The sequence below is a fragment of the Balaenoptera ricei genome, chromosome 17, assembly GCF_028023285.1.
Source record: "Balaenoptera ricei isolate mBalRic1 chromosome 17, mBalRic1.hap2, whole genome shotgun sequence".
NCBI classification, from domain to species: domain Eukaryota; kingdom Metazoa; phylum Chordata; class Mammalia; order Artiodactyla; family Balaenopteridae; genus Balaenoptera; species Balaenoptera ricei.
Genome location: NC_082655.1, coordinates 35000223 through 35018001, shown reverse-complemented (window position 1 = coordinate 35018001; position 17779 = coordinate 35000223). Strand labels below are relative to the sequence as shown.

The 17779-nt window shown below is 41.4% G+C and overlaps 1 protein-coding gene across 6 annotated transcripts in view; it reads right to left on the bottom strand.

Moving 5' to 3' along the window:
* Window positions 1-17779, bottom strand: part of NCALD (neurocalcin delta) — a 445233-nt gene that overhangs the window by 300293 nt on the left and 127161 nt on the right. For all 6 annotated transcript variants that reach the window (XM_059902284.1, XM_059902282.1, XM_059902281.1 and 3 more), the window contains one exon: window positions 11884-11936. The gene's annotated coding sequence lies outside the window, so the exon portion shown is untranslated. The remainder of the gene's footprint in view (window positions 1-11883; window positions 11937-17779) is intronic.

Here is a 17779-nt window from a genome sequence, read left to right as displayed (position 1 = left end):
CTCCACCCTCTCTTCTTCCTCTGTGCCCAGCAACTGTATTGTCCATTCCCTGCCCTCTGGCTTCTTGTTAAGTGTCGCCAATGTGGGGCACCCACAGGAGCACAAAGACCCATGTCCTCTGAACACTGGAGTCTTAGGTTCTGGCAGTGGCTGGTTCTCCAACTACACATCCCTGACTACTGCTGCACCTGGTGGCCGGTCCCAAAGAGGGGACAGCTTTTCACTATTGAAAGCTCCTGGTTGCCTTAATATCCTTTATTTGTTTCTCTCACCCTGCCTACATCTCCGTAAACAGCACTTTTGCTAAATTCTCTCCAGGCTCTTCCAGAGTGTGCTTTCTGTTTCCGGCTCTGTCCCTGACTGACAGAAGCAGGACTTGGGATGCAAAGCACAAGGTACCCCTCAGGCAAGGGGAGGTCTCCCAGGCACTGGTTTCTGAGCACTTGTCAGGTGTGCCCAGGGTCTGTCCCTGGCTTTGGAAGAGCAATGGCGATTGAGTTCTAGTGTCTGAGAACCACCTGGGAACTAATTAAAAATGCAGATTCGAGGAAAGACTAAAACTATCACAGATTGGAAGAGACTAAGGAGACATGATGACTACATGCAATGTGATGTCCTGCATTGAACAGAAAAAAGGACATTAGTGCAAAAACTGGTGAAATTTGCAAAAAGTCTGTAGCTTAATTAGTGTTATCGCATTGATATTAGTTGGTTAATTTTGACAAATATATTCTGCTTATGTAATAAGGCAACATTAGGGGAAGCCAGGTGAAGGAAATATAGGAACCTTTCTGTACTATTTTGCAACTTTTCTAAAAATATATTCCAAAATAAAGTGTTTATTTTTTAAAAAAGCAGACTCCCAGACCATGCTCCAGACCTCTTGAATCAGAATTTCAGGAGTAGATATTTAAGCAGGTGGCTTGAGAACTAAACTTTGAAAATCACTGTCCCTAAAGGACTTGGAAACTATTATCTCAGGTTGAGATAAGGATGGAAACAACTGTTTACAAATGACAAATTGCAGCATAATTACTTGACTATTTAAGGAAAAGAACTAATCAAAGCTTTGTCAAAGTTCACCTTCTATTCCAGTTAATTAGAATGATTCATCCCTCGACCAGTCTCCGTATTTAGTTTCCTGCATAAAAACACTTGAAAAGGTACAGGTAATTATAGAACCAAAAAAAGAAAGTGACAGTAAAGCCCTTCCACTTCCTCCTCCCTCTGAAATCAAGGTTTTTTTTTGCAGTACGCGTCCTTTTTATTTCCCCCAACTTTGAGTTTCCAAAAGAGCAGGGCCAACCAAACAGACTGCTGGATAGTGATTTTACTCATCTTTTCCATCGTGGGTTATCCTGTTTCCCTAAGCTTTAAGCTCCCCAAAGTCAGGAGCTCTATTTTCAGTTTCTTCTGTGTTTTTCTACAGCTCAGTTGAATGTTCTTCATCTACTACTTTGATGGATTGACAACCTGCACTTCCCCACTACGCTCATATCTTTGACTACTTATTTTAGATATAATTCTTATTATGCCATTGGAACGTATAAGAAGGGGCTGGGTAGAGGTGAAAATGTTGGCATTATTATTGCTCGTTCACCAACAAAAATGTTAACTGAGAATCTACTATGTGCCAGGCACTGTTCTAGGCACTGGGGATCTAACAGTGAATAAAATAATCTCCACTTCAGGGAGCTTAACGTCAGACCAGGGAGACAGACGATTAAGCAGATAACTGCCAAACAAGTTATAGGTTCTCCCTTACCATCCTCACGCTTAGCTCATTATGACAGGGCAACCTGAAGAGGAATTAGGAATAGGACAGGTAGGTTCTAGTTCCTGGTCTACCTCTGGTAAGAATGATTTTAAGGGAGGCATAAATCTTTCTGACCCTCAACGCTCTCATTCAAAAGAATGGGAATTAAAAAAAAAAATCTGTCTTTCTGTCTTCCGGGGGTTGTTAAAAATCTCAAATAACAATGGATGTGAAAGTGCTTTGAACACTGCAAAGTGTTATACAAATGTCAAGCAATAGAAGGTAATGACTTAAACTGTCCCTGCCCACTAACTCTAAACCAAAAAACTAGTGGTTCAGTGGTCTTCCAATTAAGCAGAAATTTCAGACAGTAAGCATTTACAAAAGGCTATCCTTTCAAAGATCGAAGCTCTGTTGCTTTGAAGTTAGCAATTAATGAGAATTAGATTAACACCAAAGAACTGGGCCAGAGGAGAGAAGTCACCTGTGAAGAAAGCAGGCCTGTCATTTTATTCACAGCAGACCCACTCTGGCTTCACTCTCCTTGAATAAACAGGGCTCAGTTACTGCAACTCTTGTCTGAAATTGAAAGGGATTTCTTAGCCAGAGCCATTCAACATTTCTATTTTATTCAAAGAGAAGCTTCCAGATCAGAGATGAAAGAAAAGCTTCTCCAAGTCAGTGCTAGAGCATGTAAACCTGTGAGCAGTCTTCAGAGAATGTCTTATAAAAGATGATGCTTGGAGAGAAATTTTGAAAATCAGATTTCCTATTTCAGATAAATACAGTTTCTATTCTCAGCTTCTGAGGTAGAAAATGTTCTATCAGAGCAGTTTATCATCTTCCTCTCTGTCTGGAAAAGTTGATGAGCTTCTAAGGGCTCTCTTTGGATGCCATGGTAACAGCATGATTCTGGTCAAGACTATTATGTCTGGCGTACAGCTTAAGAAACTTTAAAATGCTACCTAAGAAAATATGCATGACAGCCCTCCTGGCATGCTTGAACTGGACGCACGACCCATTCTCTTCAGGGGCACATACACTTGTAAGCCTCAACGGTGTCCCAGCACCGGGCCAGCACTAGGGTAACTAAGTGAATGGAAGACACTCGCAAAGAACTCGCAGTGGGTGCGGTCCCCAGGGAGCCACAAGAATATATATATATATATATATATATATATATATATATATATATATATATATATATGAATGATATCGTCATGTTTTAGCTTTTATTCCAAAATGTAAATTTTATTCTCTAGCTTTTGCTGTGACTTCAAGTGTGGAAGACTTTCATGAAGATTACTTCAGCTAAATACAGACATGAGAAAAAGTTGACTGTTGAGCATGGGAACAGCAACGGGATCAGAAAGAAGTTTAAGTTGTTCATTTGGGTCTTCAAATGCACTTAGCCTGCAAAATCATGAAGGGACAAAGGAGAACTATTGGCCTATGGAAAGGAACAGCATTTTTGGCTTTCTGGGTAAGGCAACATCACATCCAGCATGTGGGACTCTCTGAAGTCTCCTCAGACGGTCTCCCTAAAGATGATACTTTCCCTTCACCTGGAAGTACTGAACAAGTGTCAGATGATGGAGACTTCCTCTTCACTGTGGTTAGTATACATGTGCGTGTTTATACCACTGACGGATTATATCAGCAGTCACTTTGGAGCTCACCATTTACATGAACCAATGACCACCTCAATCATTTCTATATATGTGAAAGAAATTTGATCTATGACTCCAAAGAAAGCCCATGAGTGAGCTGAATTTCTTCAGGAAATATTTAGGAAGCACATGCTATAAGCAACATGCTGAACCAGGAGCTGAAGGAGAAACAAAAGAAACATCATACCTGGCCCTTTTTTACCCTTTGGTGGAGGAGGAAGATAGACCCAGAGGAAACAGTCAGGTAGCAGTTTGTTCTCTTTCTCTTTTCTCTTAGCCACTCTCCATTTCCTTATTGACCTAATGGAGTTCTCCTGGCCTTGGCCTCCACCCACCATGTCCATTAACCACTTTCTCCATCTTCATGATACCCCCATCTGACCCCACACACACATCTTGGCCTCCCTTCCTCTGTGCCCAATATGAGATGATTACAGTCTCTCCACAGACCCCTCAATATCTCTGTTCTCTTCTCTTCCCAACCCTGGATAATCCTGTATTCTATGTTCTCCGCTCTAACACTGAACATTCTTGGAGAAAAACCATGTAACCATGAAGATGCCCTCAATGAAACCATGAAGAAAGGACCACTGGAGAATGTTGATTCCCTAATTAGAATGTAAGTTCCTTGCAGGGGGGACTATGTCTCACGCTGCTTCGTTAAGCCCAAGGGCACATCAGCAGGCTCAATAAATCCTTGTTGCAATAAGTTAATACCAAAAACAAAAAATTAGAAAAGAAGGGTCCATACTCATACTTGGACAGATAGATTTTTTAAACTTTCACACATGGGTTATATGCAAATAAACAGTTATTTATTTAATGCTTTATTAATGCTTTAAAATAAAGCATTCAATAAAAGAGCCTTAAAAAACAGCTGGTAAAAGTTATTCTGTGGATCTCAGAGTTGTAAATCTCTTCAAACTTCTTTTATAATTCAGCATTTTTATAACTTAAGATGGTTCTTCCTGGCAATTAAAGCAATGTAGTGAGATCTCACTACACTGCATGGCAAACCACCTCTAAACTTCACCAAATAGAAGCCGTCCTCAGGTCATATCTGTGTTTCTCCCAGGGAAAAAAGAAAGGGTCTCTCCATGTTGGCCAGAAAGGCAAATATCAAAGGAATCCTCAAACATCACGTTTCAAAGAGAAGAAAGTCAGCATCCTATGAGGGCAATGGCTGCTGTGAGGTGTAAGATTTCAGTGGGACACTGCTGCCTGAACAGGGGCCCCAGTGGACTCCTGGGTCTCTGAGACCACACTGGGGATGCAGAATGCTCCTCCCTCATACCAGGGGCAACGCTGTCTCAGAGCTGGGTAGGGACTTCTGCTCTGCCAAGCCAACTGCACCACAGGCCACAATCCTCATACCGGCTTGACAGGAACAAACCCAAATGTCACCTGATTATCCTACAAATGGAATAATGTCTGATAAGAGGCTGATTGGACAGCACACAATGTCATTTCCTCTAATTAAGGAACTCTTGAGAAAAACCAAAATAGCCACGAAGCACTGTCAGCAAAGCAATCAGCAGCAACAATTAGCTGTCAACTCGGTCGGAGCTGAGCCTTGTGTAGTGAGCGGGGGCGGGGGGGGCGGGGGGGGGGGGGGGCGGTTGTTATGGGTTTCCAATCAGCGTGACCGCAGGAGTCAAGGGTGGCCAGGCGAGAAGAGGGGCTGGAGCCTGCTGCACACCCAGGAAGTCTGCAGCAAAACCCTCGGGTTGGGGGGCGGGGCAGGGGCGGGGGGCGGAGGCAGCAGCTTGTTGGTTGGTTTCTGTGCAGCAATAAAGTGGGGGGGATGTTATAAAGAATCCTGCAGCAAGCTTCCAAAGCAGCTGGAAGTCTACTGGCTGCAGCCCATGCTATTTATTTGCCCTGAATCATTCTTCTTCTCAACCTGAAACAATTCTACGAATCTTTAAAATCTATAAGCAGTTCATCTCCATCTCCTTTATGAGGGTTTCACAACTTCAACACATGTGAATTCTCCCTTTGCTCAACTCTCATAAGAGGTTACCATCTATATTACAAGGTCATTAACTGTAGGAGTTGGGAAAAATATAACACAACTGTCACAATATGTCAAAATATATAATAAGACATTGTGTGTGTGTGTGTGTGACACACACATGTATGTAACAATTATTAGGAGGAGCATTATTCTCTCCTTCCCAGCATCCCTGCCTGGGCACATAAAATAAAACTGTTTGTCTTCTTAAAAGAAGGTGACTATTGGAAGGTGACTTCTACCCTTCACTACATCCCTTCACTCCTCCTCAAGGGAGTGACTTCTTAAATTGCTCAGACTGAGTGAGGGAAAGTTCATGGAGGTCTGGGCACCCTCCTTTCTATTTCTGGCCTGAGCAGCATGTATTTTTCTTTTCTATGAAAGAAGACTTCAGCAATAAACGTAATAGGATGCCTGATTCTAGCTGATCCTGTCCATAATTTAAGCTCATTCTCCAATCCAGGATCACTGGGAATAAAGCTGATATTTAATAAAGCTCCCTGTCTGTCTGATATCTGCATTTAGTTCTCCATCCATAGCAAACGCAGCCCTGATTTCTTTTGCACCAACAATACTCCCAACTCAAAGATACATTTCCCAGCCTCCCTTGCAGCTAAGGGTGACCACTAAGATTAAAGCATAATTCACTGGTCCCAGGAAACCAGGACAGCTCTTAACCTGGGCTGACTCAGCTAAGAGGCGTGACCTTGTGCCCCTCTGTGTCCACCTGCTTGGAATACTTCCATGATGGTCCCAAGTTGAACAAGCTATGTTAAAACAATGTAATGATATTGCCGGAACTCTCTGACTTGATGTCTCTCACTGAGACGTGGGGGTGGGGGGTTGGGGGAGGCTTCAAAATACCTGGATACAAAAGCAAAGGTAAAGACAAAAGGAAAGCAGATGCTATAATCCAGCAATCATGGCCAGCATTTTTTTATGAAATCCAAGGAAAGAGGACAACTTAAGAATTGGGATAAATGTAAAATTAACCTTTACTGAAAGTTGAGAAAAAATAGAGAAAACTAGAATTCTGGCAGCACAGTCGCATCATTGCATCACAAGATACTCAAAGTTGGGAAGATTCAAAAGCTGAGGGTCTCTCAGCAAGAACCTTGTCAGAGAGATGGGTCCTTGCTAGAACCCTTTAGGCCAGGCTTTGAAGCATCAATAGAAACTTCATGTAGGAACCTGTTGCTTGAGCTGAACCCAAGGTGGAGAGGAAGAAAGAACTGCCCCTAGGGAGGCAAGCTTCAAAGGTCTAAGAAATCCCTTTATAAGAGGAAGCAACAGAAAAATCCCTGCTACAAGAAAGAGTCAAGATTTTTGAGTGCTAGGAACACAAAGCTCAAAGAAGAATTTGAAACTAAGAAGCTTTAACTATGCATATCAATGATAATTGTTCAATTAAATTCAATAATTTAACTAGAAAAAAACATTTAAATGCCTTAATTTAAATATGTGTGCACTACAACCCAGTTCATTCTTAAAGTAGGGTTACCTTCACAATATTTTGACTTTGAAGGATTTTAATCTCATTATTAAAAGCACAGTTAGCAAAAAAAAAAAAAAAGAAAGAAAGAAAGAAAGAAAGAAAAGAAAACAGTGATTGGGTAAAATAGGGGTCCCCGACCCCCGGGCCGCAGACCGGTACCAGTCCGTGGCCTGTTAGGAACCAGGCCGCCCAGCAGAAGGTGAGTGGCGGCCAGCGGGCGAAGCTTCATCTGCCGCTCCCCATCACTCCCCACTGCTCGCATTACCGCCTGAACCGCCCCCCCCGCCCCACCCCACCCCCATCCGTGGAAAAATCATCTTCCTCGAAACCGGTCCCTGGTGCCAAAAATGTTGGGGACCACTGCAGTAAAACACTACTTCTCAAAGTGCACAAGAATCCCCCAGGGATCTTGTCAAAATGCAGATTCTGATTCATCAGGTCTGAGCATGGGACCTGCGATTCTGCACTTCTAACAAGCTCTCAGGCGATACTGATGCTGCTGGTCCTGCCCTGATGGAAGAACAAGGGACTCTCAGGCCCAGAATCCTGCCCTGACACAAAGAAGAGGTCTGCTACCACTGAGGGAGGGGCAGGGAGCTCTCTCCCACCCAAGCCACCTACAGATACAAGGCAGAAATGGAACGCCATGAAGAGGAACAGGAACATGGACAAAGCTGCGGTCCCAAGGCCTGCCCAAGATTGGAGCTGGACCAGAAGAACTGGGAACCCCCTAACATGGCCACAGTTTTGCACTAGCAATGGGCCAGAGCAGCCCACAGCTAGGAGAAGAGCATCAACCTGGAGAGCGATCCCCTCAGTGGAAAGCTGAGGATGGAGTCTGGACGGTGAGAAAAACCCTCTGGCACACCAGGCCACACACTAAGCATGAGGTAACTTCAGTCCACCACTGGAAGACTTTGCAGTCTGGTCGGCTGAAGAGAACTACAGCAACCAGGAGCCAAACCCCACCCAAAGTCCCTACTAACTGCTAATCTTATTAACTGCTAACAAGAGACCAAACCACTCTAACATTAACAGCCTTGCCAAAGAAGTGTGCCCATTTCTGGGTGGCAATATTATCAACTTTATTACCTACTGCTCTTCTACCAACAACAGCCAACATCCAATTAAAATTATGAGACATTCAAAAAACCAAGGAAAAACCACCTATTGTCAAGATAAGGCCACCAACAGAACTAGACAGAGAGATGACCCAGATATTGGAACGATCAGACAGACTTTAAAATGGCTATGATTAATATGTAAAAGGCTCACATGGAAAGGAAGGATACAATCCAGGAAAAGATGGAGAATTTTAGCAGAGACATGGAAACTACAGGAAACAAACAAAAATTCTAGAAATAAAAATGCAATATCAGATGTGAAGAATTCTTTGATTGGCTGATGAGACAGGACACAGGGAAAGAAAAGAAGCAACAAACTTAGCATTTCAATAGAAATTACCCAAAGAGAAATGGTAATTTTAAAAAGTGTCCAAGTGGACTTCTCTGGTGATACAGTGGTTAAGAATCTGCCTGCCAATGCAGGGAACATGGGTTCTATCCCTGGTCTGGGAAGATCCCACATGCCACTGGGCAACTAAGCCCATGCACCACAACTTCTGAGCCCATGCTCTAGAGCCCGTGAGCTGCAACCACTGAGCCCACCCGCTGCAACTACTGAAGCCCGCGCACTCTAGGGCCCATGTGCTGCAACTACTGAAGCCCACATGCCTAGAGCCCATGCTCCACAACAAGAGAAGCCACCACAATGAGAAGCCCACGTGCCTAGAGCCCGTGCTCTGCAACAAAAAAAGCCACCGCAACGAGAAGCCCATGCACCACAACAAAGAATAGTCCTGGCTTGCTGCAACTAGAGAAAGCCCATGCACAGCAATGAAGACTCAGCGCAGCCACAAAAAAAAAAAAAAAAGAAAGAAAGAAAAAGAAAAAAAAAGTGTCCAAGAGTTGTAGAACAATATTAAACAGTCTAATATGCATATAATTAGAGTACCAGGAGGAGGAGGAGAGAGAAAGGTGCCCAGGTATTTAAAAGGGGGAAAGGATAGCTTTTTCAACATATGGTGCTGGAAAATGTGGACACTCATGTAAAAAATTGAACCATGACCCTTATCTCACACCAGATACAAAAATTACCTCGAAATGTGTCATATAACTAAATGCAAAACTTTTACGTTTTAACTATATTAAACTATAGTTTAACTATAGTTTTAACTATAAAATTTCTAGAAAAAAATTAAGAACATCTTTGTATTTTTGGTTTTAGCAAGGATTCCTTAGGACACAAAACTGCTATCCATCAAAGAAAAAATTGATAAATTGAACTTCATGAAAATTAAAAATTTCTGCTCTTTGAATGATGCTTTTAAGAGTATGAAAAATAAGCCACAGCCTGGGAAAAGGTATTTGCAAAGCACACATTTGATAAAGGGTTTGTATCCGGAATATATTCTATTACAGCTCAATAATATAAAGATAGATAACTTAATTCTTAAAATGGGTGACTGATTTCAACAGACACTCCACTAAAGAAGATATGCAGATGGCAAAGAAGCACATAAAAAGATGTTCAACATCATCATCATTAATCATTAGGGAAATGAGAATTAAAGTTACAACGAGATAATACTACAAACCAACTCAAAATTGCTAAAATTATGGAGACTGATTATACCAAGTGGTGGAGAGACTGTGGGGCAACTAAAATTTCATGTATTGCCGAATGGAATGCAAAATGGCACAGTCACTTTGGGAACAGCTGGAGGGATTTTTTTTGTATAATGTTAAACATATACAATCCAGTATACTATATAGTATATGACCCAATAAACCTACTCCTAGTAATTTACCCAAGAGAAATGAAAACATACATCCATACAAAGACCTATTAATGAGCAATTATAATAGCTTTATTCATAAGAGCCAAAAACTGTAAATAACCCAAATGTTCATCAGTTAGTTAATGGATAAACAAACTGTGGTACATCCACACAATGGAATTCTACTCAGCAATAAAAAAGAACAAATGACTGTTACTAGCAATGACATGGATGAATTTTTGAGAGTCTTTGAGATTTTTTTAAAAGAAATCTGAAACAAAAGGCTACATACTGTATGACCCCATTTATATATTCTGAAAAAAGAAAAATATCTAGGGACAGCAATCAGATCAGTGATTGTTACTACAAAGGAGCATTCTTTCAGGTGTTCGGTACATTCTGCATCCTGATTGTGGTGGTGGTTTCAGGATGGTACACTTTGGTGAAGCTTATCAACCCATAAATTTCAAGAGCATGAATTTTACTGTGTGTTCATTATACCTCAGTAAGCCTGACCAAAATAAATAAATAGGTAAATAGTGCTATGACAAAAGGATGGCTTCTGGTCAAGTGCGTATCCACATGGAAAAAATTAATCTTGACCCTCTACCTCACATCATATACAATAAAACCAATTCCAGATGGATCATGGCTCAAAATGTAAAAGAAAAATAATATAGCTTTCAGAAGAAAACACAAAAGTTCTTTGTGATCTTAGAATAAGGCCAAGATTTCTTAAATAGGTACAACAGTACCAACCACAAAGAAAAAAAATGGATAATTTACACTATTTTAAAGAAATTTCTGATCATAAAAAGAGTAAAAAGGTAAACCACAGGAAAAAAAGTAGATATTTACAACATATATATCCTACCAAGGCCTCAAATCCAGAATACATATTATTAAAATGTCTACAATTCAATAAGGCAACACAATTTTTTTTCAGAAGACCTGAATAAGCACTTCACTTTTTTTTTTTAAGACTTGAAAGGGCTTTTCACAAAACAAGATATTCAAATGGTCAATCAACATATGAAAAAGTATCCAACTTCATTAGTCTACAGGGAAATACAAATCAAAACTACACTATGATACTACGTCACACTTAGCAGTAGAGACTAAATGAAAAATCAAACAACAAAACAGAAAATACCTTGTCCTGGAAAGGATACAGAGAAATCAGAACTCTCATACACTCCTGGTTAGCATGTAAATTTTTAAATTAATAGAACCATTCTGAAAAACTGATAGTATCTGCTAAAGCTGAACATACACCTACCCCATGATCCAGAAATTCCCTTGCTGCATACATATCCAACAGAAATGTGTACATATAACCAAAAACAAAATTTGCCAAAACTGACTCAGGAAGAAATCAGAAAACCTAAATAAATCAGAAATTACATCAGCAGGTAAAAATTCTTCCCTCAAAGAAAACAACAGGTCTCAACTGTTTTACTCTCATATTCCCCCATCCGTTCAAGTAGCAAGCAATTCCAATATTTTGAAAACCATTCCTGGCAAGGAAAACACCAGAAAAAAAAATTTTATCCAATCTCAGGACTAAAACCAAATCTTAGCTAAATATAGAAAGAATAATGCATCATGACCAAGTTGATTTTGTCTGAGAAATGCAAGGTAATTTAATGTTAGAAAATCAATTAATATAAATTACCATGATTAGATGAAGAATAAAAATCATTTCATCAACTCAGTAGATTAGAAAAGCATTCAGTAAAATTCAACACCCAGGACAACTAACTTGCTTTTAGCAAACTAGGAATAGAAAAGAAACTTCTTAATCTGATATAGACTATTACTAAAGTACGTCCATCAAATGATGTACCATAACTGATTAACACAATTTGCCTACTGCTGGATACTTAGATTCTCTCCTCTTGTTTTGTTTTATTTGGCAAGTATAATTTATGCTGTGATGAACGTCTTTGTGCATGTTGATCAAGTTGCCCAACCTCTCTGTGTCTCAATAAAATACACCTAACTTATAAGGCTGTTGTGAGGATTAAATAAGATGTTGGATTTGAGTCTTAGGAAGTCTTGGGAGAAAAGCGTGGTTTATAAATCTGAGGAAATTTGTTCTGCACTTACCTGGCGGAAGATCTCTCAAAGCACACTGCAGGCTCAAGTCAGAAGAAGTCACTCTGTCAAAAATAAAGTTATAGTCTTTAGGTTATCAGGAACTAAGGATGTAATATCTGAGGAAGGCAGTCAGTGATGGGGGCTATTGCTTGCTGCAGGATTCCCTTGCATCATTTGATACCTTCTACCCCTCCCAGCTACCATGTCTCTAATCAAGTGAAGGTGACTACAACCATGCTCCCTTCATCTGCCCTTGATCTACAGCACCCCATTTTTGCACAGCAGCCAGAGTGAAATTCTAAAATCTGAGCATGACACACCACACCCCTCCTGAAACCCCTTCCACAACCTCCTCTTATGCACAGGATAAAGGCCAAGCTCCTTGGCATGACTTATAAGGCCCTTCATCATCTGATGCCTACCTGCTTCTCTAGCCTTGTCTCTCATCCCCGTACCACTGTCTGGGCTCCTACTACACTAGATTTGCTTCAGTCCCTCACTCCTTGGCACGTCCCAGCTTTCACACACACCACCCCCTCTGCCAGGACCACCCGCCTCTTCCCCTGGCTAACTCCTGCTCATCCTTCCATTCTCCACTTAAGTGTCACTTCCTCACTCAGGCCATCTGCTCCCCTTGACCATGTTAAGCTCCTCTATTTACACTTCAAAGAAGCCTGCAAGTCTTCTTCTGTAATATCGTACATGCAACTACTTATTCAATATATCTTGTCTTCCCTGTGAGCCCAGGGATCATACCTGCTTTGTTCACAGCTGTATCCTCATGCCTATCCCAGCACTGGTCTCACAGTAGACACTTAATAAATATTTATTGAGCAAAAGAATTACTAAACTTATTCCTCAGGTCTGAGCTTTCCAACTCATCTTTTGATTCATACTGATAATTTAATTGACTTCCTACTTCATTACCATACTTCATTGATTAAGATTCACTGGTTGTAAGAGGCAATGCTATTTTACATAATAATAGGGAAGAAAAAATGGTTGCAAATTAAACTGTGATACAATACTAAGATTCAGAATTTTTATCTTGTACTTATTGAAAAAGCTCTATTAGATTTACTTAGGCATGGGTTTTATTATATTCATAAAAAGGAAAATGTAAAAATATTAGTGAAATAAATTAGTTAGTTACTCCAATTTAATTTGATTTAGATATCACATTCAAAACCCACTCTTCTGAATCACTTTTGCCCCAGGGTCCAATGACTGTGATTTTCCACACAATATTGTCCTCTATACCACCAAGAAATTTAGTGATGCAGCATTTCTTAAAGGAGTGCTCAAGTATTGCATTTGGGATTTTCTTCTAAGCTTCTGATGCCTTTCCACAGTGTTGATGCTGGCAAGAAAATCTTGCTAACAGGTGTCAGCAGAAGAGTTCAGTCAACACCTAGGACCACATTCTTTCCTCAGATGATCATGGAATGGACTGCTGACTGAAACAATGAGCAGCTTCACTCGTGTTGTCATGCAACCAGAACTACCAAGTTCACACACACATGGGCAATGCAGCTACAGCAGAACCATCGCCTGCCCAACAGCAATGAAAGATGCTTTCGAGTGTATGACACATCCTGGCATCAGAGTATTAAAATGCGAGAAAAATAAAACATGTCTTAGAATCAATGAAATACGAGAGGTCAAAAAAGACTCTTCAAGAGAACTTGGGAAAGTTAATAAAAGGAAGAATGCAAATTCATTCTCTCCCTCTCCTTCCCTCCCCATCTCTCTGTCTCTCTCTCTCACACATACACACACACCACACACACACACACACTCACTCACTCATGGTCAGAGGCTCCTCACATGTTGGGAGATGGGTGCAGGAGGCATGAGCTGAGAGGAGGGTGGAGATAAGTTCAGCCCATACTCTTCCAGCCCAGTCCTGCAGCAGGTGCTTCCACCCTGGAGGAAGAAGGCATTTCCTGCCTCTCCGCTGGCCCAGCCATGCCCACATGGACAGTGTCCTCCCAGAGGGACTCCTTTTTCTAACTACTTTTTGACCTATTAAGATACTTTTTTTGCATGTTTGTGATTAAAAAAAAAAAAAAAGAACATGAGAGCTATCTTCTTAAATGTTTAACTGTGTAATACAGTCTTGTTAATTACCAGCACAATGTTATACCACAGATCTCTAGAACTTATTCATCTTGCATAACTGAAACTTCATGCCCATTGAATAGCAACTCTGCTTTTCCGCCTCTCCCCCAGCCCCTGGCAACCACCACCCTGCTTTCTGCTTCTATGAGTTCGACTATTTTGAGACCTCATGTAAGTGAAATCATGCAGTACTGGCTGATTTCACTTCACATAACATCCTCAAGGTTCATCCATGTTGTTGCATATGACAGGATTACCTTCTTTTTTAAGGCTGAATAATATTCCATTGTATGTATATACCACATAAAACAGCATTTTTTTAAACATCTTTATTGGAGTATAACTGCTTTACAGTGTTGTGTTAGTTTCTGCTGTATAACAAAGTGAATCAGTTATATGCATATGTATATCCCCATATCCCCTCCCACCCTCCTTATCTCACCCCTCTAGGTGGTCACAAATCACCGAGCTGATCTCCCTGTGCCATGCAGCTGCCCACTAGCTATCTATTTTACATTTGATAGTGTATATATGTCAATGCTACTCTCTCACTTTGTCCCAGCTTACCCTTCCCCCTCCCCATGTCCTCAAGTCCATTCTCTATGTCTGTGTCTTTTAAAATAGCACTTTTTAAGGACACAGTTTTTAAATAAATGGAAGTTTTTAAGAAATGTGTCATCACATTAGAGCAGAGCAGACTCTAGTGTCAGAGGTTATCTCATCCTCAGTCCAGCATTCAGGGTCTCAGCTTGTGAATACTCAATCATGGCTGGGAAAAGGAGGAGGAAAGGGACACCACTGGAAAAGTCAGTGGGCTTTTCTGTGCCTCAGTTTCCTCATTTGTAAAATGGTCATATAGGATTAGATGATTTATCAGTTCAGGGTCCCAGCATGAAAGAGATTACACACTCAAATGGGAGCTTTTATGAAGGGGATTATTTACAAAGTGTAGACAGGATTAAAGAAACCATCAAGGGATGGTAAAGCGGGACCTCCCATTGGCCAAACAAGTGATTGATGTGATCCATGGACACTAGCCTCCCAGGACCCAAAACAGCGTGGAGAAGGGGGGGAGAAGGGATCTGGAAGGACAGAGCATGTTCATCTAGGATCATGTCTGAGTTGCCACAGAGCCGCAATATTCTGTGACCATTTTGGTACAGAATTAAGTTTGCTATAGCAAGAAAAAAATTCTGTTTACTCTAAAGATTTGAGGAAAATCCACCAGGATGCATTTTCTCATCATTCTGCGCTTAGCTCAGATAGCAGCACCCACTTGCTGCTTTTGGAAACAGCTCAGGTTGAGAAGGTTACTCTCGACAGCCCGTTTTTCTTTAACTGAGCTCTTAACAAATGTGGGGGTTCTGTTTTGAGCTAGTAATTGATGTTTCTCCCTCCTTGTCTTATCCCCTGAGATTCTTCCCTTTTTCCGGAAGGAGGCTCCTGCAGTGTCCACTGTCTCACAGAAGAGACGTTCCAACAGAAGCAAAATAAAGTCTCTTGGCTTTCTAAACCCAAGCACTTGGAATCTCAGAGCACAGACAACACGGCGAGCCAGAGCAATGCTTACCACCTGCTCCGGCCCACCACCCCACACCCAGGCCAGAAAGTATGGAGAGAAAGCTGGGACCAAGCAGACATCGTGGGTCCTGAGAAAAGGGCCCCCAAATCCTTTCCCCACCGTGCTGAGGCAGTAGATGGTCAGCACCGTATGAGCTCTTTTCCTCCTCCCACTCGTAACTCATCTTCGAATCTCCCCCCTTTCCCTTGGCTGTTCCCCCCTTTCTGTCTGCCTGCCCTGCAGCAGCAGCGAAGCCCCATGGGTGCTCAGGACTCACAGGGGTGCTCAGCCCTGGGACAGAGCTCTGAGATTTTTAATTTTAACAATCAGTGATCCTTTTGAAAGTCTGATAAACAGTTGCTTCTAAGGAAGTTCCTGGTATCACTCGCCCTAAAGACCCAGGCAACGGTGCTGACCAGATTCTAGCATTCTAGCATCCAGCATCCTGAGCTTAGAGGCACTGCCATGCTCCAAAATGCATGGGGTTTTGCTGTGACTGTTATACAGATGTCCAACTGGGCTGCACCAGCCATGAGAGAGATGTCACGCTGTGCGGTGAAAGCTCTCTCAGAAGAGAGGGCAGTCACACTGCCTCAGAACAAAAACCCATTTGGAAAAAAACAAAAATAAGTTTTCTGAGTAAACATGTCTTTTCTTCTTTCAACGGAGTTAGATTATTTCCCAGAGGCTTTATAAAGTGAAGGAAGACTCTAAGTTCTGGCACATAACAAACTAAAAGGAAGCGGGAGGCTGCCATCCTGCCCGTTCTGAAAGAGGCGTCTTGCTGGGCCAGAGGGTTCAGTCATTAGCTGGATGGCTGTGGTCAAATCGCTTAACCTCTCTGTGTCTCGTTTTCCTCATCTGCAAAAATGCCAGGGGTGTGGATGAAGATAATTATCAAAGTCCCTTCCATTTCTAAGAATATTTGACTTTCAAACTGGGAAAGGGACATTCCAGTTCAGGGTCCAAGGATTTGCCATTGAAAAATGAAGCAAAGAAGGAAGAATTGCCATCATCAGCCAACAGGGCTGTAGCCTGACAAATAACAGACAGGAAGTACTCTGCAGATTCTGTCATTCTGGCCTTGATGTGTTAGGGCTGCATTCCCATCTCAGATGATACCGCAAAAATGGGCTATTCCATGCATCTCAAGAATGCCCCGACCATATTAGGAATTCTCCTAAGTGGCTCCTCTGTGACATTACACAGTGTTGCTTCAAACTCAACTCTAGACGAAAATATTACAACTGGATGATTTGTCAAGTGCTAAATCTAATCTTTGCTATTCTTTTTCTAGAGTCCTTAAAAAGAAGAGTGCCAGATGTTATGCTTGTATATTTAATGGGAAACTGAATGGGAAAAAACAAAACGCAGCAAGCTTAGTTGTAATATTTAACCGTTCTTGAAAACCCACCATCTAAACATACCAGAAAGAACATATTTTCAGAACTGTGACAAAGTCAAATGTCTCTCAAACACAAAAAAAAAATAAGTCTGTCATGAGTAATTCAAAATAAAGCAATCTGTCAGTTGTAAAATTCAAGAACACTTTTATAAGTAGTTTGAATGCTTCCAACTCTCTCAAAAGATACCATGTTAACATATCAAAAATATTCAGAGAGAATTTCATCGACCTCAGAAAACATTAACTAATCAGCTACTTAGGTAACATCAGGCTGGATCTCCCACAAACACTTAGCACTTATCAGGGACAAATCTAACTCATCGTCTGTTGCCCAAACCGGTCCCCCTCTTGCTATCCCTTTCCACTAATCACACAAGCCAGGAACCTGAACATCATTTAATACCCCTCCACTTTCTCCTCTCATCGATAACCAAATTCTGTAGATTGTGCTTACTGAGCATCTTTGTCTCCTATTCTGTCTCTTTACTGCCACTACCTTAGATCAAACCTTCATCCCCTATCTGGTAGACAATTGCAAGGTGTTCCAGCCTTTGATGTCTTCAACTAATTCATCCATCCTTGAGAGTTCTCTTTCTCAAATGCACATTTGATATGTCATTCCCCCACTCATGCCCACTCTTCAATGGCTCCCTGTTACTTATCGTAAGAATTCAATATTCAAGATGGTGTCCTACTTCACACTCCACATCCCAGCCTTGTCAAACTGCTTACGGTTTTCCATTGATTCATTTCCACTGTGATATTCAGGTCTCCAGGTCCTAATTGATCAACCCCTTCCCACCACACCTCCAAAAGGG